Genomic DNA, 27,360 nt, shown 5'->3' on the forward strand with positions numbered 1-27,360 from the left:
GCCAATGCTGCGCCCTTTACAAACACTGCATCTAGACTACTCCCGTATTTGCATTCTGAACTCTGCACTCAGACACACAACTCAGACCAGATCTAGTCAGTACACCAACACAGAATTGGATACAGGCTCTCCCGCCTACAGCACCCATACCAACAATGCACACACCCCTGTGCATCCTGCTCCCCACCTCCCACACAACAAGTATCATACACATCCTGCTCCTAGTACTAGCAACGTACCAATACCATACCACTCACTACAACACCATGTCACTACCTCTCAACCACGTTAAACCCTGGCCAACCACGTTAAACCTGCAACACCAGACACAAAACACTCTACCTTGCAATACCCTCGAGAGGAACAGCAGACTCTGCTCAAGACTTGCAAAACTCTATGAACCACTAGCTAGAACCCTGACATCCTATAACAAACGAACAACACAACACTGGCCCAATCCAACCACCACCAACAACCCCCCCTCCAAGACCCAAACTACAACTAGTCCCACCTTTCCAAAGATAAACAAACCTAACCTCATGGGTGGCCTAATAAACTCTAGATCGCTAGTTGCACATGCTTCAGATATAGCAGACATCATCCACTCTGAACAGCTAGACTTCCTAGCAGTCACCGAATCTTGGCTACACGCCGCAGCAGGACCCGCCCTCTCACTGGCCATACCAAACGGATACACCATACTGCGATCAGACAGAACCGAAACTCGAGGTGATACAATCTACCTTGCAGACTAGTGCCATCCCCAGTCATCAACTCATGTGAGCTCTTGACAGCCAAACTAAACATAAATAACACCCAGACTCTCACAATATACTTGGTCTATAGACCTCCAGGCCCCATTGGGACCTTTGAAGATGACATATCAAATATCATCTCAAATAATCTAAAAAACTCATCTCAAGTCCTACTACTAGGTGACTTGAACTTAGGTTATAACGACCCCCAAAGACACACATGCATCTAATGTGGCTAGTATCCTAGAGGAACAAAGATTTACCCAAAGAGTGCTCACCCCCTCACACAACAAAGGCAGAACCTTGGACTGGGTAGCAGACTACAACTGCAACGCCACGATAGCCTCCATATCCCCCCAGATCTGTACAGATCACCACCTCATAACCTTTACCCTAACTGCCGCCAAAACTTCCTTGGCTCCCACACCCCTAGCTCCGTCCATTCCCACCCGGAACAAGAAAAACATCACCTGTGACAAACTGCTACCCCTCAACCTCCCTACACTCAACGCCATCCCGGAAAACCTGGACCCCGAAACTATGGTTAAGGAATTTAACCACATCATGACCACATCTCTAGACTCTATTGCACCACTCAAACTTAGACAAAGCAAACCCAAAGCCCATCTCAATTCATGGTACACCCCATACCTAAAATCATTGCGCAAACAAAAAAGGCACTGTGAGACATCCTGGCGAGCACAACCTTCTGACGAAAACAAAGCCAACCTCTGCTCCATCACAGCCCTATACAAAAAAGAAATCATCCTAGCTAAACGCGAAACCTACAACGCTAGAATTGCCCAAGCTAATTCTAGCACGAAAGAACTCTTTGTCATCCTCAAAGAGCTAGAAGCGCCCATCCCGGTGCCAGACAACTGCATCAAAGACCAACTCTGGTGCTCCAACATACAACAAGCTCTAGCCAACAAAGTCACTACCCTTCAAATAAAAATAGCCAAGAAAAAAGCCACACTCGCCGGCAACAAACCCATTAGCGTCAACCTAGAACAACTAAGTAACTCTACCAATCACCCCAGATTCAAGTTTTCCAAAGTCACCATAAAAGAAACAGAAAATACCATACTATCTCTCAAACCCACCAACTGTCAAGGAGACCTATGCCCCGCTCAACTTCTAAAGGATGCAGCCTGAGATCTGGCCCCCTTTATCACAAAACTTATTAACTCATCCTTCTCCACCAATACCATCCCATCCAACCTCAAAGAATCATGGGTGCTTCCTCTACTGAAAAAGCAGTCCCTAGACCGACTAATACCCACTAATTACCGCCCGATTACTACAGTGCTGTTTCTCCTAAAGATCCTAGATAAAATGGCATACTCCCAGATACAAAAATACTTGGAAACCAACTCTATACTAGGAACTAGGCAATCAGGCTTCCGGCCCCAACATGGGACAGAAACAGCTCTCATAGACCTCAAGTCACAGATAGATGAACTCCGGGATGAAGGAAAATCAGCCCTCCTTCTGCTCCTAGATTTATCAGCTGCCTTCGACCTGGTCGACCACAGGGTCCTATGCAGCAATCTGGATTCGGCAGCTCATTTCTCCAAAGAAGCCACTGCATGGATACAATCATTCCTAACCAACAGGACTATGAGAGTCTTCTCTCCTATGGCAGCAGCCAACCCCATCCCCACTTGCGGAGTGCCCCAGGGATCTTACGTCTCACCCACCCTCTACAATATTTTTACCAGGCCCCTGTTCGACAATCTGGACCTTCTGGGTGTCACCTACACTAACTATGCAGATGACACTCAGATTCTCCTACCGCTTACCGGTGATTACGACAAGGATTTGGCATTGGTGAACAGGATATATCTCATCATCCAGGCATGGATGGCCACCCACGGTCTATGCCTGAATGATGACAAAACAGAGATCATCATCCTGGGCACTCCCTCGAACCTCAAAAAACTCAGCCCCGAATACTCAACATTCAACATAGACAATAATATTATTACTGTCGCCAAGGAGGTCAAAACACTGGGTTTCTATCTGGACTCCACTCTCTCCCTCAGCAAGCAGGTCAATGCCTTGGCCTCGGCCACGGCATACACATGCAAGTTGATCAGAGCAGGCAAGGCCTTCCTGTCTCAGGACAGTTGCATCACCCTAGCCAGAGCCCTCATCTTATCCAGGCTGGACTACTGCAACGCGCTATACATAGGAGCCAATAAACAAACCATCAAAAAAATCCAACTCCTACAAAATAATGCGCTAAGAGCAGCCCTAGGAATCCCCAAGAGAGAACATATCTCTAACATCAGAAGAGCCAACAACTGGCTCTCCACTCACGACAAAATAAAACTAAAAACTTCCTCCCTCACGCACAAATGCTTGAACAATGCAGCACCCCGCTACCTATCCGACAGATTCACTTTGAAGCCTACCACAAGAATCACCAGACTCGCCAACACCAACTAACATGTCAAAATAGGAGGCAGCAGTTTCCAGGTCAAGGCATCACTCCTATGGAACTCACTACCTTCCCCTCTAAGAATCATTCAATCCTATCACAAGTTCCGTCAAAGCATCACTAGTTGGCTCAAAGTTGCAGACATCTAGGCATATACCTTGCTGACTTTGCCCGGCACCTCTCTCTACACCGCATGCACCAACCACTGTGTAAAACTATGCATGCCATCAATGTACCCGCCTGTATATACCGTAACTTCATTGTGCCAACATGTAACCAAGCGGCACTTGCACATAATTGTATTTTACATGTTGTAACCAAGCTTTGAATATCCTTATGCCTTGCGCCTGAATACCCTCGGGTCTGGAGCGCAATACAAATAATAAACTAAACTAAACTAAACTTCCCATAGCATCCTGCTCCACCATCCTCAATCCATGAAACCTTGCACTTAAATGTTTTTCCTCTTTCATGACTGGACACCTTCAAATCATCAGACTAGGCCAGATCTGTCCTCTGAGAGACATTACTCGTGGGTTTCCTCAGAACTTACCCCTCGCTCTCTTACTGATCAATGGGCCTCATTACGATCCTGGCGCTAAGGGATTACCGGTACCAGTAAGGGTACCCGTACCGGTAATCCCTTAGCGCCTGATTACGAGGTCCCTTTGTGGCTTCCCACCTTAACGGCTGGTTTTACCAGCCGTTAAGGAATGGACCCGCAAAGGGACCTTGGTGCTAATTACAGTACCGCAATTTGCGGTACCGTAATTACCGCTTTCCCCATTCCCATTATGCCCTATGGGGCAAAAATGGGAATGGGGAAGGTCCATGGAGAAAGGGGGAATTACCGCCCCGCCAACCTTGCAATGGGGTGGTAATTCCCCCTTTCTCCATGGCGGAGTTGGTAAGTTACCGGCATGGACCATGGTGCTATTAGCACCATGGTTTTCTGCCTGGGTCTTAATGAGGCCCAATATGTGCATGTAGCCCTTGATGGACATACTCAGATTTAACAACCTACTATCCTCCTCAATTGCCTGCAACACTCAGACCTACTTAAGAGTCATTGGGCCTCATTACGTCTGTGGTGGTAAGGCAACAACGGCACCGGTAGTGCTACTGGCGCCGTTGTTACCATGCCGCACATTACGGGTTCTGCTCGCGGGTGCCGCTTGGCACACCTGGTGAGACCAGGCATGCAGAGCGGCACCCATAAGCAGTACAGTATGGTAGCAACGGTACCGTTATGAACGGTACTGATGCTACCATCCTCCATGAGCAGGTATCAGCCTCAGGTCCCGCGCAAGGGGAATTACCGGGCCCGCAAAGGTCTGAATGGCCCGGTTATTCACCTTTTGCGGGACCCGGGGCCGGACCTGAGTTTGGGAGAAAGTGTCTACCTCTAAACTTGTTATGAGGACCATTGTGTTGAAAAAACAACTCATAACATTGTTGAAAGGGTTAAGTGCAATTGAAGCCTGAATGAGTAGCATCTCCACTCAAAGAAATTGTCTCAAAGCCTGAAATTCTAGTTCTAGGTCCCAAATGACTTCTCAAAGAGTTTGACATTTCTGTGTCACAGATATTTTCAGGTTAACCATTCACATCAAAATCATAGTGAAATAATGTGAATTATTATGTATGGTTTGACATTTAGACCAATACTGTCATCTAATGCAACTTCTATCATCTCCAGCTACACAACTAGATCCTTCCTTTGATCTATATGGAATACCACTGGCTTGGACACCATAATAGACCCTTGTTTTGACCCTATATGTTGGACCACCAAAAAAAACAAAAGAAATCAAGACGTTCTAAATACTGCTGTCCTCCAGATCGTGGGCACACACAAAAGAACCCTTTTCAGCACACTGCAGAATACGCCAATGTCTTCTAGTTCACTCAGAATCCACTTCAAGGTCCTGTTGCCAAGCACTCAGGGGTTAAGGAGTGCTGCCCCCACCGTTGTGGGGGCGGGGCTATGATACGGCGGGAGGACGAGGGGACAGAGGGTTTTATGGGTAAGGCGCGCTAAGCGCCAGTTCGAGCTACGTTGTAAAATAAAGTAGCAGCCTGCAATCTCCGGTGTGCGCGTCCTCCTTTACACGGCCTCTTCGAGGTAACAGGTCCTCTCCCAGATTTACACGTTTACATTGAATTGCTCCTAGCAAGTTTGGCCTGATTCACATGTTTTTCAATGGGGTTTTCACATTGAAAAATGATTTGGGAATTTGACCATTACATTTGTAAATCCGCCTTTTTCCTTCATTCCAGCAGATATCAAAATACTCAGACCTCCTTGCCTGTACTCCTAAAGAAGTTTGTAAAACGATGTGACAGACACTGCTGCACTGTCCTTCCAAGTCAATTATGCAATGCTCTCCCACCGGCCTTGCGATCATCTCTCTCTCTCTCGCTCTCTCTCTCTCTCTCTCTCTTTCTCTCTCTCTCTCTCTCTCCCCCTCTCTCTCTCTCTCTCTCTCTCTCTCTCTCTCTCTCTCTCTCTTCCTCAAAACCAAACACCATAACTCACTTATTCTAATTCTCCAGACACTGTTCCTCTCTCCTCTTCCTTCCCATATGCATCTCTGTTCACTTTTTTGGACGTTGCAGAATATAAATACTCTTCAGTTAGTAAGGTGTGATTTAGAAATTAATAAAAAGAAGCATACAATGGAAAATATGTATCAGAGAAAAACATTGAAACACGACATCACTGTATACATATGGCTGCAATATTGTAGTCATAAGTGGTCAGGAATACATCTAACAATGGTATCCAATGCAGTTTTGAAGCTGTACATGCTTGATAGCAACATTTCAATTTCAATTTCAATGATTTCAACATTTTGAAGAAAAAGGTTAATGACTGCATACATACCTGTTACTCTCTTCAAATCAATTCATCTTCCTAGGGCGAAATGAAAGATGTAAAGACACCGATTCTGCTGTGGGAAGAATGAGTTTGCTCAAAATATTTACATATCACGTTTTACTCTCAGGAAAGGAATGTGCAATGCAAACAATGACATTGAGAAAACACGGTACTACTCTTTTCAAATCCCAGAGAAGTAGAACAGAGGAAAAATGTGCCAATTTACGTATGTTCAGATCACATATTGATTTTCAAAATGTTTTGCTTACTAGCCAATACACTCTCTTGATCTTAAATCGTTTGCATGGTAAAATGCTAAAAAAACATGCAAATATGTGACATTTCACTGAATGATAAAACATGTTGATACTGTATGTATAAACAGTCACCGAAATGATACAACCCTAAATAATGATGTTAATATGATTCTGTACACCGTCAGGAAAATCGTAACACATTAGCAAAAATGCATGCATTCACTCACCGACCTTGTAAATTATGAAGTGTAATGTGTAATTCTAGCAGTAATTAGATTTTTAACAGCAAAATAAACACACAGAATTATTTTATTATACAGACCACCGTGCATGTTAAAATAACAATAATTGATAAACAGTGACATACATATTCGCCAGACTGAATCACTCTATATTATTTACTTTAAATAAAATGTCAACCATTCTGTATGTGTTTAGGGACATGGTAATGGTTTGTAATAGCAAATCGCCCAAGAATTCAATCAGGGTTGTCCTATGCATGATGCATGCAATGGTGGGGATAATGACCATTACTCATAAGTGTGCGATTCTTACCCCAGTGCACATTTACTTTCAGTCTGTGTATGGAAACACCTACCATACCATATTAGAGAAGACCCTGCTTGATTTGCACCCAATACAATGTTCAGAGAATCCATTGAATGGATAATAATGTGTACATTAATGTTATTCTAAGCTATTTTAGATGATAGCTCATGAATAGTGACTGAGAAATCAGAACCCCACCTAACTGACTTGACCCAGCCGCCATTGCCTGTACTCATCACCTGACCAGGAAGTAGTCTAGAAATATAATGGTAGCAATTCCAGCACACTTATCCCAAATACTGCCTAAACAATGAACCCATTCATGCCTGGTTAGTTCTTTTTTCATATCACCTTCTGCTTAAGACATAATATTAGGATTTCGGGTGTGCCAACCTCAGTTGAGGGGCCTTCACCTCCTGATGACTTTCGGTAGCTAATGAGGAGCCTCATTGTCATTACTAGTTCATGCCAGTCCAGTGTGCTGTGGGTAAGTCTTTGTCCTTGACCCAGTTACCGCGTCCAGACAAAGGCCAGTAGTTCTGTCTGTGCTGAGCATGCCTAAATTAGTCCATAGTTTGCAATCAGCAAAAGACAAAATCAGGTGTGAGGTTCTAAGAAAGTCCACTGTAAATACGAAATTGTAAGCCCCAGCATACCTCAAATCAAACATTTCCATATATGTTCCAGACCGCTCATTAAGATCTGAACACAGAGGCCAAATCGCAAGAGCTGCCCAAAAAAGATCCAATGGAATGGGCAAGACTTTTTCGATATCCGCAGCTGTCAAATGGAATAGTCTGCCTGTAGATCTAAGACTAGAAATCAACCTTTTGTTCTTCAGGAAAAAGCTGAAAAACCTCCTCTTCAAATAACTCCAGAACTACTCTACCGTCTATATATTGTCCCGTCTCCATGTTAGTCTACTTTTCGTCTTATCTGTCTTTATGTGACGCCCTGATGCCTGAGGGCGACCGGCGTGATACAAATAAATAAAATAAATAAATAAAGGGAAGTAGGCAACATATGATGACATGTGAGCGGGGACAATTTTATTCCAATTTGTGATCGAAGTTCACCTTAAAGAAACATTTCCTTCCCCATCCCTTCTGTTCAGATACTTATTGATTTGATTTTTCAGTTTCCCAACAAAATGAAGATCAGCAACATGAAAAGAAAATTGGAGAATAGTCAGACCATTAGTCACATCATATTAAATGTGGAAACAGTTGTCGTCCCTTTACTATTGTATAATGAAGTCAATTACAAGTTAGGCAATATTATGTAGGTAAATCCACCGGAATACCACCCAATGGAATTACTATTACCGCCACTTGGTCCGGTGGAATTACTGCAGGATTACAAGTCGCGGAGACGGAATAAATTCCCATTTTTTACAGAGTCCATTGGACCCTATGGGGCTTTTTCCGCAGAATTTGCAAAGCAGTATTTCCATAGCAGTAATTCCACTGAAAATGGGCAGAACGTCGGCAGATTTAACCCCAGCTCAAAGCTGGGGGTGAATCCTACAACTTTCCACCCAACTGTTAGTTGCGATAATGCAGCTGTATATAATACTGCCTCATTTAACCTGCACCACCCCTCTCGTAATGAGCCCTGTTGGACTGGAGGGAGAAATGTATTTGTCAGAGGCAACTTTAACAGGCTGTTCACACATTGTGGTTTTGAAGTGGAGGTAAGAGTGTAATATATTTCACCCCAATCTGACACTGTTGATGCCGGTAAAAACATTGCCCCACCAAGCATCAGCAATGGGGCAGTATTAGCAGGCAGTACCTGTAGTATGGTTGTGGATTGCACTTATTGTGGATGTGTTGCCAGTGAGTGCTTAACTTAAGAGCAACCTCTCTCACATTATTGTAAATTATTGTTGGGATTTCATCTCGTCTCATCGCAGACTTGTGTGTGAGCGCTTCCTTGTTCCTCCTTTCCTCAACCCCTCATCCCACCCCAGACACCTGATTGGGAGAGCAGCCCTACGTTAGTGAAGTCACCTGTGCAGACCCACTGCCTGTGCAGCTCCTCTTGTGAAGGGTCCAGAGGCAAAGGGCAGCTCCTACAATAGCAGCTCCAGACTGTGTTGGCCGTGGGAGCATGCAGCGCAACCGTCAACCAGCCGAGACTGACAAGGTAAGAATGGTGTGAGCAGAGGGAACATCCATTACTACTCCCTATTTAACTGCCCCTCCTCTCTTATCACTCCTATTAGCTAACGTTTGCAGTGTGCTGCACATCGCAGTTGTATGCTATCCATATCTGGCATTAAGCAAATTGGCATAGTTTAGCCATTTGGGGCTTGTCCCTCTATCTTGAAAAGTCAAATCTGTATGTTTTGCATTTGTTCTTGTGTTAAAACATGTGGCTTTTTCCCTCAATCTTGGAAAGTCGAGTCTGTGTGTTTTGCATTGCGGTTGTGTTTAAAAATTAGGCCTTTTCCCAATATCAAGGAAAGCCGAATCTGTGAATGCTTCTAGTTGTCTTGCTTTTCTGCTGTGATGTAACCTAGGCTTTTTTCCCCCCCTTCTCCTGGTCACTTGATTCATGTTTGTTTCATTGCTATGTGATTTAGCTCTGTGTGCACTGCAGTCCCCCTCCCCCTTCTCTCTATGCTCTCCCTTCATGGTGCTTTCAATCTCCCATATCTTCTCTAACTGCTACTCTATCACCTATCCTATCCCTCTGTTTACGTCTGGAAGGAAAATGTTCAAGCAGCATCTCCTAGTATCCAATCCTGGCCTGCCCATGTCTGACACCTATTTCAACGCTTATTCCAGGCAGAGTCTCACCACCATCCTCTTTGTCATTCCCTCTCTGGACCTTTGGATTCCCCATATGCTCTCAGTACTCTCACCTTTCTCTTCCTCTCCCATTAATGGTGGCACCCAGTGGGATGTACTCTTGGCATTCTTCCTTTCCTCTAGGGCCATAATTAATGTCTACTGAATTGGCACTGTCATGGTTCAGGGCTCCCATCCCAACCTCTTCCTTCTTGATTGGTGTCTTCCATCTCTCATCAACTTCCTCCATTCTCCTGCTATGCCTCCTTCTGCTACCCCTGTGGCCCCCCTGCAACCTCCAATGGCTGTACAACACTCATGTACCCCTACTCAGAAGACATTCACAAGTGGCAACCTGCTTCCCTTAGCTACCCTGATCTCATGCTCAACCATCAAACACTCCTCTGACATCTGCCACCTCCATGAAGACCTCAACCTAGACATCCTCGCTCCCTGCTGGACGTGGTACACAGCCAGCTATGTCACAAGTTTTGACATTCTCCTCCCAGAGAGATCTAACCGGTCTGGGAGGGGGGAATGGTCCTGATCTTCAATGCATATGTTCCTGCTACTATCATACCCACTTAGGTCTATGCCTCCTTCGAATGCCTCATATACAGGCTTGGTGTCTCTCATATCCTCTCACTGACTCTGGCCACCATCTAGAGGCCCCCTGGCCTGATCTCCCTCTTCCTCTCAGAGTGGGCTGACCTCATCCCTTCTCTCCTGGCCTCCACCTCCAAGCTTCTCCTCCTTGGAGACTTCAATATTCACCTTGACTTCCCTGATGCAGCCTCTGGACTTTTTCTGCACCCTCTGTGACTCTCTTTCCCTCTCCATTCTTCCCTCCATACTGACTCATTCAATTGGTCACACCTTGGATCCTCTCATCTCGGCAGACATTCCCAAATCCAACCCTCTTACTACTCCTCTCTCCTGGTCTGATCATGCTCCCCTGTCCTCTCATATGTACCTCCTGGGTCCCCCGGCTAAGACCCTGCCGCACTGCCAGTTCCCTCCAACATTCAACCTATGAAGTGAGTGTCAGTGCTGCTTTTGCCACCACCTTCATTTCCCCTTCTACTCCTGCCACTGACTATCACTCTGACTCTGCCCTTACTAACCTTCATTTCTCTATCTCAAACACACTGGACATCCTTGCCATTGTTATGAGGATCTCCATGAATCCTGTCTCCAAGCACGACATTGGTATGACTCCGACTTGGCCTCTCTTAAATACAAGTGCAGAGCAGCTGAGCGGAAGTGGTAGGCTTTGAGCACATCCTCTGAAAAACTGGCCCGCCGCCAGCTCCAAAGGCAATACAGTCTTTCTATCTGCTCAAAGAGGAGGGCCTATATCCAAGCCAACATCTATCTCTGGGGCCTGAAACAAAATGGCTGAATTTTTCAAAATTTCAAAGGAACACTCCAATCCTACGGATGTCTCCATTTCTCCACTGCCTTCTCTGGCCCTCTGCACTTCATTGGCCTCTCACTTCATTACTAAAACTCAGGGCATCCTGTCCTCACCCCCTCTACACAACACCTTTCTCCCTCACCCGCTTGTAGCCCTACCTTGGATCCCCCTCCTCCTTCCATCCTGCTCTCCTCTTTCTCCCCATACCACCTGATGAGGTGTCTATACAAGTCCACTCTATGAAAGGGTCATCCAAATAAGTGCACCCCTGCTCCTCCAGTACTATCAAGGACAATATTGTCTCACTTGTTATAGCCCCTGCAGTTTTCTGTAATCACTCCTTTGCCACTGGATCCTTCCTGTTACTCCACAAAAACTCCCATGTACACCCTCTCCTCACAAAGCTTTCTGACGACCCTTCTTGTCTGGCTAACTATCACCCTTTCTTTTACCCCCTTCCTGGGCAATCTCTTGGAGAAGCTGGCCATCTCCCAGCTTATCCACCACATGGAATCTGTTGGTTGTCTCCACGGCCGCCAGTCTGGCTTCAGAGCTGCCAGACGCACAGAAACTGCACTCCTGAACACCCGTCAAGACTTGCTCTCTAATCCTGACTCAAACTATCCCTCCATTCTCATCCTTCGTGACCTTTCCTTTGCCTTTGATAGAGTCAATCATGCCACTCTTATAAATCAGCTCAATGATACCTTTAGCATCAAGGTCATGGCTCTGGACTGACTGACCTCCTCCTCTCTGACCTATCTTCCCAGGTTCAACTGAGCCCTTTTCTCTCCTCCATCTCACGCTCCACCTGTGGTGTCCCTCAGGGCTCTATCCACTCATTTTGGCTTTTTGACATATACCTTACCCCTCTTGTCAATTTGATCTCTGCCTTCTCTCCTAGCTTCCAGTGTTATGTGGATGAGAAGCATCTCTCCTTCAAGCTTCCCTCCTCTGCCTCCTCATATTGCTCTCTCATTCCTGACTGTCTATCTGCTATTGAGGAATGGTCCATTGCTGACGATTTCTGCCTTAAGGCCAGTAAGACTGATATCCTTCTCATTGGGACCCAAGCGCCCTTCTTTCCTCCTGCTCTCTGGCCACCCTCCATGTTTCCCCACCCCTCACCCTCCTGTGAGGGAAAAAAACCTTGGTATCATCCTGGACTTTTCTCGCTCCTTTTCTTCTCCCATCATGGACCTTGCCAAGAAGGTCCACTTTCAGCTGCACCTCCTAAGAGGCATTCTCACTTTCCTCACCTTACCCCAGAAACTCAATGTCCACAGAGCTCTGGTACTCTACAGGCTGGACTACTGCAGAAACCTCTTCCTCAACCTGCATTACTACTCCCATCGCTGCCTTCATCTAATGCAGAATGAGACTGCAAGACTTATTATTGTCCTCAAGCCCATGAACCGCATCTCTCCAGTCCAAAAATCTATCCACTGGCTCCCGATTGTTGCACATATCAAGTTCAAGACCTTTTGCATCATCCCACAAGGCTTTCTGGGACCTGTAACCCTGCTACATCCCTCATTCTCTCACTAAATACCTCCCTGATAGAGCCCTTAGGTCCTCAAGCTCCAACTCTCTGCAGATCAGACGCTTTTCAAAGCAGGTGTCTCCTTCTTGGATAGCCTCCCTGCTCCGCTCAGACTTGAGCTGGATTTCTTTACGTTCTGGAAGCTTCTCAAGATCCTCCTTTTCTCTACCTTCTTCCCTCTCCCCCTCCCCTGCTAATGTCCCCCTCTGCCTCTTGACCAGCTGCCTGTTTCCTTCAGATTCTTATAGGGCACCAGGCCCTCCTCGACCAGTCTTCTTCTGCACTTTGTCTCCCTTGACTCTGCCCCCCAAACCTGCACTTGCCCTTCTGGGCTCCCTCCCCCGCATTAGCCAGCTGGGCCTGCACCCATTTAGCCCGTCAAGCTAAAGGAACTAGATACTAGTGATTCTGATTAGGTGCAAATGGGTGGGGGTTAATGGATGGAGATGATGTTTATGATATATATTAGGCCTGAGCTGTTGGTTTATTAGGTAAATGCTACTATACATCTTGGGTTTATTCTCCTAGAATGCTTACAATGTTGTATGATACTGTTTTGTCCTATAACTATTGCTTTTGTGTTCTGGAGTTAAGGAAGTGTTATAGGCCCTACATTTCAAAAAGGTTTATAATAGATTAGGAAGAATCTTGCTCAGTATTACTAAGTATTTCTAGTGTGAAATTGGAAAAATGAAAGTTCATTCCCTCCTATTCCCAGTACATCAAATGAAGAGCTGTTCTGTGATTGTGGCCTGTAGTAAGTCAGAATCAACGTGTTTCTTATTTGGCCCAAATTCATCCTGCAGATTTTGCACTACAGGTGAATGGAACTTGACCGAACAAAGTGTTTCTTTGATTAATAACATTTTTATATTTTAACACATTTTCCGGGGGGCGTGGCCTGGAGCTCATGGCGCGCAGAGGCTGAATTGCCGAGCTCCGGCCGTGGCGCCGTTTCTAGATCCTGTTGCCGACCTGATTTACACCCTCGGGGACGAAAAAATTACTGCGAGGACGGAGGAAGTGGTCCCCGACAAGGTAGAGCTGATCCGCCGCGAAAACGGACCAACAGGACGTGAGGGACCGCATTCGAACTGGTCCCCCCCCTGCCCATTCTCGACTGCTTCCAAGATGGCGGATCGCCGATAAATACAGCTTCTCCTAAAGAGGCGAAGCCAACCGCTGCGGCTCCCGACACGCCCCGGCGCCCCTCGCCGCGCTGTGGACTGCTGCGGGGTCCCTGCCCCGATCGGGATTGGGGACGGCGCGGATTGCGAGCCGCCTGGAACGGAGGGAGCGGTTCGAGAGGCCCGGAATCAGCCATCCGGGACTCCTTCCCATCGCTGCCCAGAGGCCCGCAACGAGCTTGGAGAAGCCAAGCACACTCGCCCGGATACCCGGGGGCTCGAGCCTGCGACCAGGGAGAGGAGCGGCAGGGAAGCATTGAGGTGGCGGACTCCTGATCACCCAACCTCATTGAAGCGGAGGCGGACAGTTCAGGTGAGGAGCTGGAGGGAATCACCCATTGCGCCCACCACACGTGTTTGGTGTAACACAATCAGTAGAGGCGAATGGCCCCCGCCCCAGTAACTGTCCACCGGATATAAATGGACAACGGACCTCTGAGGACCACGCACATGCAATAGGGTCCGGGGCACAAGACAATTAACTCCCAACCACTTTGTGTTGACGGCCACAATTCTGCCCCCTGAGCCCAACGTAAAGAGACTGGCACACCCGTCCAGTCCTGAATCTATCCGTATTGCTCCATAAATTGCACGCCTTGCCCCTGCAGCAAGTTGGACAACGCACGACTTGAACATGGCTGCCAGGAACAAAGGGAAACCAGCTACCATGGACTCGTATGTTTCCACTAAATCAAAAACCCCTACGCATACTCGCCCTCCCACCCCGGAACCGGCACAGGAAAGAGAGGGAGAAACAGCTGACAACCATACCCAAGTAATGGAGGCTATAGCTTCACTAAGAACACACATAGACACTAAAATGGATGAATTTAGATCCGACATCCAACTCATACGCCAAGATGCCAGAAACTTGACTGAGAGGGTGAAAAACGCTGAGACAACCATTTGTGAAATGACCGAAGACACCGTAGCCCTGAAAGCCAAAGTCATAGACCTAGAGAGGAAGGTGGCAGCACTAGAGACAAGATCTGAGGAAGCCGAGGGTCAGGCCAGAAGGGAAAACATAAGAATACTGGGAGTGCCTGAGGGAAGCGAAGGCCCGAATCTAACAGCCTACACTGAGTCTCTGATACTACAGGAGATAGGCGCCGAGAAGCTAACCCAAGGATTCTCAGTCGAAAGGGCACATAGGTCCCTCAAAAAGAGGCCCCCACCTGGTTCGCATCCCTCGCCCCATAATTGCCAAAATACTCAACTTTCAAGACAGAGAGACCATCCTGAGGTATTCCAGAGAGGAAGGTCCAACAGAACGAGGTGACTCCAAAATCGCTATCTACCCTGATTATACCCAGAAAGTTCAGAGGGAAAGAAACTCATTTGTACCAGTGAAAGCAAGACTAAGACAGCTAAACTTGAAATACATGCTCCTCTACCCCTCGAGATTGAAGGTCATCTTCAAGAGACGGGCGATATTTCTGGAAAATCCAACAGCAGCTAATATGTGGCTAGAAGACAACAACCTCGCAGAAGGGGCAGACGCTCCCCAGACCGCATTAGACACGACCCCATAGAAGGACACAACAAGCACATGTGGCCGGACCACGGAAGGTAATTCAACTAACAGTCAGCTACACAGAAAAGGCCCTCGCTCGGCCTCGCCGCCAGACACCAGCCCTATCCCCCGCAAACAACCTAGGTCGGGCCAACCACCTGCCTAACCTACCTCACGCCCGATACCCGGATGGGTCTAGACGGCTCGAGAGCGCCTGAGCACCACAATGACGATGTAGTCGCTGGGCGCACCAGTTTGAGTTCTGTTAATTGTTTTGTTAGTGACACAGTCTACATATCACTAACGCCGAAAAAGCGCAAGAAGGATGTATGCTACGACTCAGAGGGTGTGGAACCTGAATACCCTCGCCTGCTGTATCGTAACTCACGATTGAGATCTCTCCAGACTCCCGACGGGGAGCGGCCTGCTGGGCCTGAAGCATTGCTCCGATGGCGTCACATCTTAAAGTAATGACGTGGAATGTGAGGGGGATGAGCTCATACCTGAGACGGAATCGAATACAGTCCTACCTCCGCAGGAAGAAAATATCGATTGCAATGTTGCAAGAGACACATCTCACGGAAGAAGCCATGTTTAAACTAGCGGACAAATGGGCTGGGACCCGGAGAGGATCATCTTACTCCAAATACTCGAGGGGAGTGTTCACCTGGGTGAACCCGAATGTACCCTTCCAATTACAAGGGTTTGAATCTGACAAGGAAGGAAGGTACGTAATAATGTGGGGCACTATTGAGCAGACTCCAATTTGCTTAGTCAATTCGTACTTCCCGCAACATGGAATACCTTCACACCTCAAAGCAATATGCTCACGGATGACACACCATCGAAACAAGACCTTCATATGGGGAGGGGACTTCAATTGCGTCATTGATGGCTCTAAAGACAGGTCTATACCACCCCCCCACCCAAGCAACCCCGCAACATCTGCTCTGACAGACGCGCTGGAACACCTCGACTTGGTTGACATCTGGAGGGAACAGCATACCGAAGAAAGAAACTACTCCTACTATTCGGCCCCACACAAGGTCTACACAAGAATCGACCACTTGTTTATCGACAGAGAACAAGCCTCATTGGTTGAAACCACAACGTATTTGGGAAGATCAATCTCTGACCATTCCCCACTGGTCATGCAATGGCAAGTCAAGGGGCCTAGACCACCAATCCCCATGTGGAGAATGCCCACTGCGACCCTCGCCGACCCTATATTCAGAGAGGACCTCGCCGAAAAACTAGAGGAATATATTGACATTAACAAAGGCTCAGTATCCACCTGGAGCACACTGTGGGAGGCCATGAAGGTAGTAGTCAGAGGAGAAATAATATCCAAAGCTGGGGGCACTCGTAGGCAACTGAGGGCCGAGCTCGAAGCACAGGAAGACAAGATCTTCCGACTGGAAACCACCTCATGCACTACACCAGAAGTTGAAGGGAGATTGAAGGAAGCCCGCGAGAAATGCCAATCTTCCTGGGATAGACTGGAGAAGTTTGATTTTGCAACATACACCACTAGATCCCACAGGTAGTCCGACAAACCCGGAAGACTGCTGGCTTGGTTGTGCAAGCGAGAACGCCCCAAACACCTCCCAATGGAGATACTCGATGAAAAGGGGATACGGCACAGGACACAACTGGGTATTAACGAAGGGTTTGCCAAATTCTACTCCACGTTATACTCCCATGACACACAAATATCCAGAGAGGATATTAGAGACACACTGGAAGAGATAGGCCTCCCCAGAATATCCAGCGAACAAAGAGAAGCATTGGAATTGGAAATCAAGGCTGAAGATGTGACAGCAGCAATCAGATCACTGGCCACCAGTAAGGCCCCAGGAAGCGACGGCCTTCCGCCCGAATTCTACAAAACTTATGAAACCACTCTCACCCCAATTCTCCATGGGGTCTATCAGGAGGCTTACGAAAATGGGGTCCTACCTAACACCATGAAAAAGACGATAATAATTCCCATGCTTAAACCGAACAAACCACCCAACGATTGTGACTCCTATCGCCCTTTGGCCATGTTAAATTACGACAGCAAGATTCTTACCACCATACTGGCCTGCAGACTTGCTAGGGTGGTTGGGTCCCTAATACACGAAGATCAGAATGGCTTTGTTCCAGGACGCAACACTACGGCCAACCTGAGACGACTCCAACACATCATGGCCGAAACCTGTGAGAGCGAAGAGGACCTAGCGATTTTATCGCTTGACGCCATTAAGGCATTTGATTCCATCTACTGGGAGTGGCTTATCGAGGTACTGAGAGGGTTTGGGTTTGGCGAAGGCTTCATCAGATGGATCACAGTGCTTTACAATTCTCCCGTAGCAAGAGTAAAGACCGGCGGAATGGTGTCCGAATCCTGGAAAATACAGAGGGGCACCAGACAAGGGTGTCCGCTGTCGCCCATGCGATATATATTGGGCCTGGAGCCAATTGCCATATACTTTAGGAAGCAGTTTTTTGATGCAGGCATCACGGTAGGCAACGAACACAATATAATATCGCTGTACGCGGATGATCTGCTACTATACTTGAGGGACCCCCAAGCCAACGCACCAATCATACTGGAAGTACTGGACAACTTCGCAAAATACTCTGGGATCAAATTCAGCAGACTGAAATCCTCAGCCTTCCCTTTGGCCAGCTTGAGAGGCCTCGACGAGGCAGAACTCCCGAATATAGGGATGGAGTGGCAACTGGACAAGTTCCGGTACTTAGGAATCAATGTGGGCCACACCCCGGAGATCACACACGAATACAATACTGAAGTAGCAATAACCAACCTCCGCAGATCCATGAAATTCTGGTCAAGACTCCCACTTGCGATGGTAGGAAGAGCAGCAATTATCAAGATGATAGTTCTCCCCCGTTTTTTATATTTCTTTGCCAACATATGCCACTACGTCAGACCGCCCTTCTTTAAGAAACTGGAGTCACTCATCAAGGAATTCCTGTGGGGACCTACCAGGCACAAATTGTCTTCAGCTACCCTATCCCTACCGCTTAAGGAAGGAGGAATACAACTCCCAGACCTCCAGTTGTATTATCTTGCGGCACAGCTTAGCCATGTGACTAAGTGGCTCTCGGACGATCCATCGGCTGAGCTGGGACTGATACGACAAGCTTCCTCCAAAATACTTCCCAGGGAAACGCTTTGGAACCCCTTACAACAGAAACCCGATGCCCCCATGATTGTCGAACTTGGAAGGCAGATCTGGTCCAGAACTTGCTACATTAGGCAAGTGAAACATCCCTACTCTCCAGACAACCCCATCCTGGTTGACATATGCAAAACACAAACGGATCTCTCAATAGCCAGGAGATGGGAGGACGTTGGAATTTACACATGGGGAGATATGTTCGAGGATGGCGAGTTCAGGGACTTCAAATCTTTACAGACCAACGAAGGGTTATCGAGTCGTCAATTTCTCTGGTATCATCGCATCAAACAAATCGCTAAGAAAAATTGGAGCAGCTGGCCAGAGGAACCCACCCCGGACCCACTGTTACAAGAAATGCACGACCTTACAGATAGCTGGAAACCTGTTTCTCGACTATATAAAAGACTCAACGACAAACCCAATTCCAAAAGTTCGACACTAAAGGCGAAGTGGGAAGTAGACCTTGAAACTGCACTCACAGACAAAGAATGGGAAAGAGTACTTTTATACCCCAAGAAGGTCTTGAGGAACTCTAGATTTGGTCAGATAAAACTAAACGTTCTTTACCGGACGTACATGACCCCACACAGGGTGGCCTCCTTTAACAAACAGGCCTCCTCAGCATGCCCATGGTGTGGGACCGACAAGGCTGATCTCATCCACATGTTCTGGACTTGCACCAAGGCAATGTCGTTGTGGTCCAGAGTACAACAGACCTGCACAGACGCCGGAGTAAGCAGATATGCATGGAAACCCGGAGAATGCCTATTAGGGACTTACCCTAGACCAAGCAAATATAAACACGTCGTAAAGTTGATGGATATCGCATGTATACTGGCGAAGAGAACCATAGCCATGGCATGTAAGACACCAGGAGGACCGAGGCATGAACGCTGGTTGAGAGAACTAGAAAGATGGACCACAGCCGAAACCAGAGCCTGGCAAGATGGCATCATCCCTGCTGGGGACATAGCGAGTGGCACCCTTGACTCTTGGAAGGCCCTCCTGCGAGACATACACTTCAGCGCAGATCATAAGCCCCCCTGAAGAACTTTATCATTATTACTATACCCGAACCCAAGCATTGAAACAGAGACGATGTCCCCTCGACCATTGCCCCCTTCACTTCCTGAGATGTTGTACCCTTACCTGTAACCATGCCCATCTGAGCCGGATGATCCTTCCATATGTAGACTGTCGTTGCTTAGTTTTAGACGTTTTATTTTTGGTAACTTCATACATTTATATGCACCTAATACAAAAGCTAATGGAATGCGTTACAAAAATGACCCCACTCTAAGGGGATGTAAACTAATAGGACGAAACGCATTTGGAGACAGTTACTGTTGGTTATTGTTCGGTTACAATGTTCTTAAATTTGTGTTATATCTTATATGATGGCAACTATGCATATTGATGGCACTATGTTAATTTAAGAAATGCCAATAAAAATATTTTAAAATAAAATAAATTAACACATTTTCCACAAAATCTCCAGCTTGAGGGCGCCTGCGGCAAACTTGTTTTTGGAAACTGTCATTCAAATTAATCCAGCGAGTCAAATGTGATTAGCAATAGAATTTTGGAAATGTCTATGTACACACGCTTCACCTTAACTCTATGGATCCAGTGAAATGAAATAAAACAATGTAAACTGCATGTGGAATAGTACAACTGTCCTTGCCCATGAGTGTGGGGGTGGGGTGGGGATCAGAAAAGCGGATAGACCCCGCCTCCTGCTGCTGGTATGAGCATAACGAGCTCAGGAATGCTGCCATCATAAAACATGTTGGGAGAGAGAGCATTATGGAGAAGGTTGCTTTCTGAAAAAATACAGCCATTTCCACTTCATGAGGAAAGGGACAGACAAAATGCTCGGCCACGTGTTTAAATGGGTCATCTGAGGCTGTGAGGAGAAAAGTGTTGACCATTGAGCAGTGGAAAGGAATGCACTGGGGAGGTGCCCCTTTGGTGTAAGCCTAGAAGGAATGACAAGCTGGATAGTATAACACTGTAATAGTTGTAGCCTTGGGAAAGGATTGCACAAAAACATGAGAGAGACAGAGAAAGGAAACACAATCAGAACACATGGATGAACAAATAAGTCTGGCAAAAGGATGACATGTGAGAGATAAATAACAGATTGGATGGGGCAATGAATATAAAAAGGCAAAATATCTGATCTAGGGAGTTGGCTGGGGCGGGGGGGGGGGGGTTAGCTGGTGTCAAGGGTGCATCAATATAGCCAAGCCATAAGCCTATGTCCATGCATTGCATACACACATTGAAAAGAAACTTTATTATGGAGAACAGTGGGCAAAAAAATCCCTGAGTTCAGAATCTAAACTGCATTGGGATTGTTAGAGGTGTCTCGTGACTTGAGTGTGGGGATTGTGATCAGATACAAGCATAGGCCCATCCATATTGTTGGTGTGAGCAGAAAGAGTTTAAGAATGCAGACATCATATAATATGGAGTGAGAGAGGACGGAATGGGGAAGGGTATTTTCTGTAAAAATGCACCCATATATACATGAGAAAGATTATGGGAGGTAAATACTATAAAAGAAACCAAGAAGTATATAGGACAATTGTACAAAAGCTGATCAATGACTTAACTGAAAGTCGATATGCTTCAGAATAATTGTAGTCACTGAATTTGTGACAATAAAGGATGCTGTGCATCTGTGGTAACCTGGTGCAGTGTTCTTGATATGCTACAAATGGGGACTCCTCATCCATTGTTATGTTACATTAATTTGATTTATATTGCACACCGCTACCATTTGCATGGTCTCCAGGCACTCACGTGGCTCTGTAAGAAAGTGGGTGGTGTAGGTTAGTGGGGGAAGAGGGATAGGAGAGTGGTTGTGCTTTTCTGTTGATGCTTGCAGAACCAGAAGAAACTAGTGTCTGTGTGTGTCAGCTTTCTGAGTGTGCTTTGATTGTGCACACTGGGTTTGCTGTGTCCAGCGGGGTAATGTCCAGTGTCTGCTGGGTTGTTTGTCGTTTGCGGTTGTTTTTTGTTGTGGTGGATGCATGTCTTGTGTGTTTTTGTGTGTAGTATGGTTGGCCTTTGGACATCTGTGGTACGTTGGAGGTATGGAGGAGAGGAGCAGAGGCAGGGCATGGTTATTAGGTTGTGTGCAACAGAATTGAAAGCAGTGGAACATTTCACAGGGCAGCTTGATTCAACACAGTGGCAAGCATTAAAGGGAAGCAGGATTTAAATAGTGGCAGAATTCAAATGGCAGCAGGATTCAAAACAGTGGTAGCCTTCACAGAGCAGTCATTTTCAACACAGTCGCACACTTCAGAGCGCAGCAGTGTTTAAAGCAACGGCAACCTTCATCGGGCCATTGATTATATTGACACCACTTTGGAAGAACTTTGCCTAGCAGAAGGTGCGCTGTTCATAGAACACATAACTCTTCCAGAAGGCTCAAAAAGGTCATAAAAAATTACAACCTTTGCCAAGTCACTATTATTTGGGTTATGATACACAAGGCCATAAGGTGTTAGTAAACAGGTTTGATCATGTGAAAGAAGGGGTGGTAAAAAGCCATACCCATAGGCCTGTGCCTTTTGGAAATAAAGAAAGTCATGTACTGATACAACTATGTGGGGATGATGATGAGGTGTAGATAACCAATGCGACTGATTGACATCCCCCATTCTCCCTGATTGTCAGCATGAATATTAGTTGAAAGCATAAAGGTAACTTTATCTATTGGATTATCACAGGCCGAATAAGGAATGCAAGGGAAATGGACTGGTGCAACTTTATCTGGGAATTTAACATTGTTTGTCTATAGTAAACCTAGGACACTGATACACTTTGTCTAGCTGGCAGTGTGCATTTCCAGATGGGTGCTAACATAAGAGATACAATAAAAGAAAGTGGTCCAGCTAAGGTTTGAGTATATGGTTTGACACTGATTAGATGCAAATGTTACTGAAAAATCCATAGCTCATAAGGATCTCTTCTATTGCATTCTGCTAAAGAGTGTTGAAATATATAGGTTTGTAGTGACGCATGTATATAGTAGACCTAATGAAGGCCTAGTGTTAGTAATGCTATGAAGATCAGACAGCCCAATAAAGAGTATGGAAGGAAATACATACCTAAAAGAAGATTGCTAAAAATTGTGGGGGGCGAATTTAATCTCCAATTTGCACTGGTGAGAATTTTAGAATCTTGGAGGAGGAGGATATAGCTTGTGGTGTCCCCGATCTTAAGATGGATCTACAAGGAGATAGCATACATTATGCAGATTTCCTCTGTTTTCATTGAAGCTATTTTAGTCATTGGCATTTTCCCGGTGGTGTTTTCACAACGTCCAATTTTGCTGCATTTGTTTAATGGGGGTTCCTCTCCAGGCCCCCTCTAAGCCACCTCCACGCCTCACCCTGCCATTCACATGCCTAATCCCCTACCCAAAACACACAACACGTTTATTATTGTCTATTATTATGACATCTGGTAAATGGTTGTATAGGAGCAGCTGCATGCCTCTGCAGGAAATCCCACGCTTCAATACCCTATATGTTGGAAGCCTGGGATTGTGCCATGCTTGACACCAGCTCTTGTGACCATACCACAATGAGTATTCAGAAGAAGATATCCTCTGAGAAAACTCTATCAAATGTATCCCCAAAGAGGCGACAATCTGAGGTAGGAACTCCCTGAAGGAATATGAAAAAAGAATGAAAGAGAAGCCAGTGGGTCACAAGAAGATGAGCGTGACGCCCTGAGGATACTGACTGAAGAGAATGCATGGATCTTACAGAATCTGATGACGATGTTAAGAATCGAGTAAACATTCATATGCAAAAAGAAGATTATATGTGTGTGACACGCTGCAGAGAATGCAAGCCATTCACTAACTGTACAGCTGCTGTAACGCAAGTAGACTAAGTGATCATAGAAACTGGCTATACATAGTGAATAGACTGCAGGTGAAGCCGCCATTTTATAGGAGCTGGACATTGGTGTCATAAATTTAAGTAAGCACAGACCCATGAAGAGAAAGGTTGAGAACGGTGTCACAGTAAGAATAAGCTAGGACCATGGACGCGCAAGGCAAGGCTGTCTGGCTTGGTAGCAAAGCTGAAGGAGCCAAAGCCTGTTATCTATTGTTGAAGGCAGTGAACTTGAGAAGCTGAATCGTCCCTTGTTAAGGTGCAAAGAAAGAACACGGAGCGTGCCAAATTTTATTCATTTAATACATTTAAATGCTGTAAAATGGACCAGATCGTGGTCTCTTGTCACGCCAGCCAAGGATGAAAATAGAGTTGAGCGTGGAGTCCTCAAACAACGATAGTGCATGCTCGTACTCCCATACATCCAGGTGCTCATCACCCTCTCGGGTGATTATCTGTCCGACCTGAACACCCTCAAATCCATCTACTCTATGATCCAATCCTGGATCTCAGAAAACTGGTTATGCCTCAACAGCGAGAAGACCGAACTTCTGTTAATTGGATCAACGGCCACCTTGGGTAAATTGGACAAGCAATATAGCTCCTTTATTGTTGACAACATCATTCCCATTGCCGTCTCCCAAGCCGTTCAGACTCTGGGCTTGAACTTGGATCTGAACCTGACAATAAATGGGCAGGTTAATGCCATAGCATTCTCCTCAGCCTAGCATTCTAAACTACTTAATGCAGCTAGACCCTTCTTTTCCCAACAAAACTGCCCATTGCTAGGACAATAATTGGGTCAAGGCTGGACTACTGTAATTTCCTCTTTGTTGGAACATCTCCTAAGAATATTGCCAAACTTCAACTACAACAAAATAACGCCCGTAGGGCTGCTACAGGTATCTCACAAAGGGACCACATCTCGGAGCTCAGGAGGCATGTCCACTGGCTCCCAGTCAAGGAAAGGATTGTGTTCAAAACCCTCGACCTGACGCATAAGTGTGTCCATGACTTGGCAACCCCCTTCCCGGTCCCAACAATTTCCAAAGCCAGTCCTTCCAGGCCAACTAGAACTGCCTACTCCAACAGGATCACCGTACCTAAAATCTGCAGAGTCTGTGTGGGCGGGACCAGCTTCCCAACCATGGCCATCACCTTTTGGAACGCCCACCCCTCTCACATTAGGTTAATTGACTCTCATGCAGCATTCCGGAAAGCCATCAAAACCAGGCTATTTGTATGACACTGCACCTGTACCTCTGTATGTATCTCTGTATATGCCACTGAGTAACCTGTACCAAGATCATTTGTTGTTGGGCTGCATTCCTGTAACCCTGACTTAAGCCTCTTACACTCCTTTATAGCGCCTCAATGCCTGTGGGCTGTAGTGCGCTCTAAAAATCCAAAAATATAATAAAAATTTATATATTCCCAGAGACAAGAATACTTTGCAAGGCCAAGTTCAAAGACAATCTTCATGGCAGAAGGCATGGGCGATGAGAGATGTTGGGCTAATTGGGTGGGGAGGTAAAGTCAAGTCCACCTCCTGGAACCTGGGTATGAGCTTACATTCTGCTAAGTGAACCACATGTTTCAGACATGGCATGAGTGTGCCAACCAATTATAGAGGGCCATATAATGAAGGGCCTTATAGTTTGAAGACCAATGATATACTGTGTACTCAATAGTTTTGAAGATAACATGTTTTAGAGGTAGGCATAAGTTACTCACCTGACAGTAGATGACCAATCACAATCCCACCCCTTATAGAAAGTATACTTAGATGTTCCCCTTGAATGTATCACAATCCCTTGTAGGTTTTTCTCATTTGCCACATAGTATGACGTCATGTCTGACATATTTTTTTAATATAAGGTTGCTTTTATTTATTTTTTTTAATTTTTTTTTTGTTTATAACCTGTTAGGTTGTAATTTCAGCGTTGGTGCAATTTTTGGCCGTTTGCAAGCTACGTAAGTACACCACTTTCGATTCGAGTTTTAGTCGCACAGTTGATATGATCATAGGTTAGGTGACAGTTTCGGTCGTGGTAGTAAGGCCAGGCAGACAGGCAACAAAAGGTGGAATGTCAGCATTTGCGTTTACTTTTTTTAGGGCCACTGACAGAAATTTGGCCATCGTCCTGGACCATCTGATGGAGTCGCCTGCTATCAGACGGGACCAACAAGTTTCTTCGTCTAGTGTCGTTGCCGGTGAAGTAAGTGGTGTCATGTATGCTTGCCTTTCGTGTGATAGCGCTGGGCAGAACATGATCAGATGGCGCACAGATTCTATTTCATCTGGAACTCCACATAGATGGCAGTCTGGAACCGGAGAAAGAGCTCTAGTATTCCAAATTTCCCTGGTCGGAAGGAGATTTAGTCGAGCACGCATAAATGTTTTCCTTAGTTCTTTTGCAGGAAATTTCTCACAATATTTGAGAGGGACCTTCAGCTGATTGTATGATGGTGGGAGGTGCTTTAAAGATTTGTAAAGCTGGATTTTTTTGTTTGTGTTGATCCAATCTTGTTGCTCGAGTTTGGTCTTTACTCGTCTTGGGTTTGAGATCAGGGTTTCTTCATTGCACGCTACTTCTTCCAGTTTGGCTTGGATTTTGGTAACCCAATCAGTTAAAGGTTTGCAAGATCCCTTGTTGATTTCAAAGGCTACCACCTGGAAAATTGGAAGTGAGCTGGGCATCAAGATTTTTCTGTAGAGCTGTGTGGCACTTTGCGTCACCGCCCCGGCTAAAGATGGCAAGCCCAGATCTCGGCGGATCGCTGGCATAGGGGCTGACTTGGGCAAGCCCAGCACTGATTTCCAAAGGAATCCCTCAAACTGGATCCAATACTCCGCTGGGAAGGTTAGGTTGGCTGCCATTCCGTAGGTTATAGCCGGAACTACTTTTGATTTGTAGAACTGAAGGGCGGGAAACCACAAGAACTTCCCGGACCTTTTATCCACTGCATGTGTTTGTGCAGTTAGATTTCTTATTTTTCCCCAGAGTGAGTTTTGAAGAGAGTTTTCTTTAAGAGTGTTGTCAATCTGAATTCCCAAATATTTGTATTCGCTGACCTGTTCGATTTTGGTCTTTTCGAGATGCCAGGAGCTGTTTGCCTGTTGTTTCTTTGATGTTTTTGAGAATATCAGAATTTTAGTCTTGGATTTGTTGATCTTTAGGTTATTGCTTTCCATGTATGCCGCTAGGTTTGTAAGTTGCCTTTGTAGGCCTATTGCAGTCTGATCCATGAGAATCAGGTCGTCCGCGTACCACAATCTTGACATCATATAGGAGCCAACTTTGGGTGGAAAAGATCGCACTTTTTTTTCTGATTCTTGAAAATCACTGTTGAAAGCTATGAACAGCGCAGGGGCCAATGGACAGCCCTGTTTGACCCCTCGTTCTGTGTTGATCTGGTCTAAGAGGGTACCTTGATGACTGAGGCACACCCGTAGAGATGTTGATGTATGTAGGGCCATTATTGGCTCCAGCACAGGACCCGGGCAGTTCCAAGCTGTTAACTTTGCCCATAGTTTGTTTCGATCCACCATATCGAAGGCTTGAGATAGATCCACCATCGCCATGTAGACCTTGGGCGTCCCTCTCTTTACTTTCACTTTGATGATGTTGAGAATTAGCAGATTTATTGTTGTGCCAGCGCCCTTTTGGAAGCCAGTTTGAAAAATGTCAACTGAGGGTGAGTTACTGGCCCATTTTTTGAAGTGAAACAGTAGAAGGGACACAAAGATCTTGCCGATGATGTCTAGTAGGACAATTGGTCTGTAGTTCGCCGGGGAGCCCCTGTCCCCTTTCTTGAAAATCGGGGCTAAGACTGCTTCTCTCCAGGTTTTCTGAATTTGCTCTGTTGTTGGCACTGTTTGAATAGCTCGCCAATTGCGTGTGCC

The sequence above is a fragment of the Ambystoma mexicanum genome, chromosome 4p (genome assembly GCF_040938575.1).
Source record: "Ambystoma mexicanum isolate Mex_15411 chromosome 4p, UKY_AmexF1_1, whole genome shotgun sequence".
Classification (NCBI taxonomy): Eukaryota; Metazoa; Chordata; class Amphibia; order Caudata; family Ambystomatidae; genus Ambystoma; species Ambystoma mexicanum.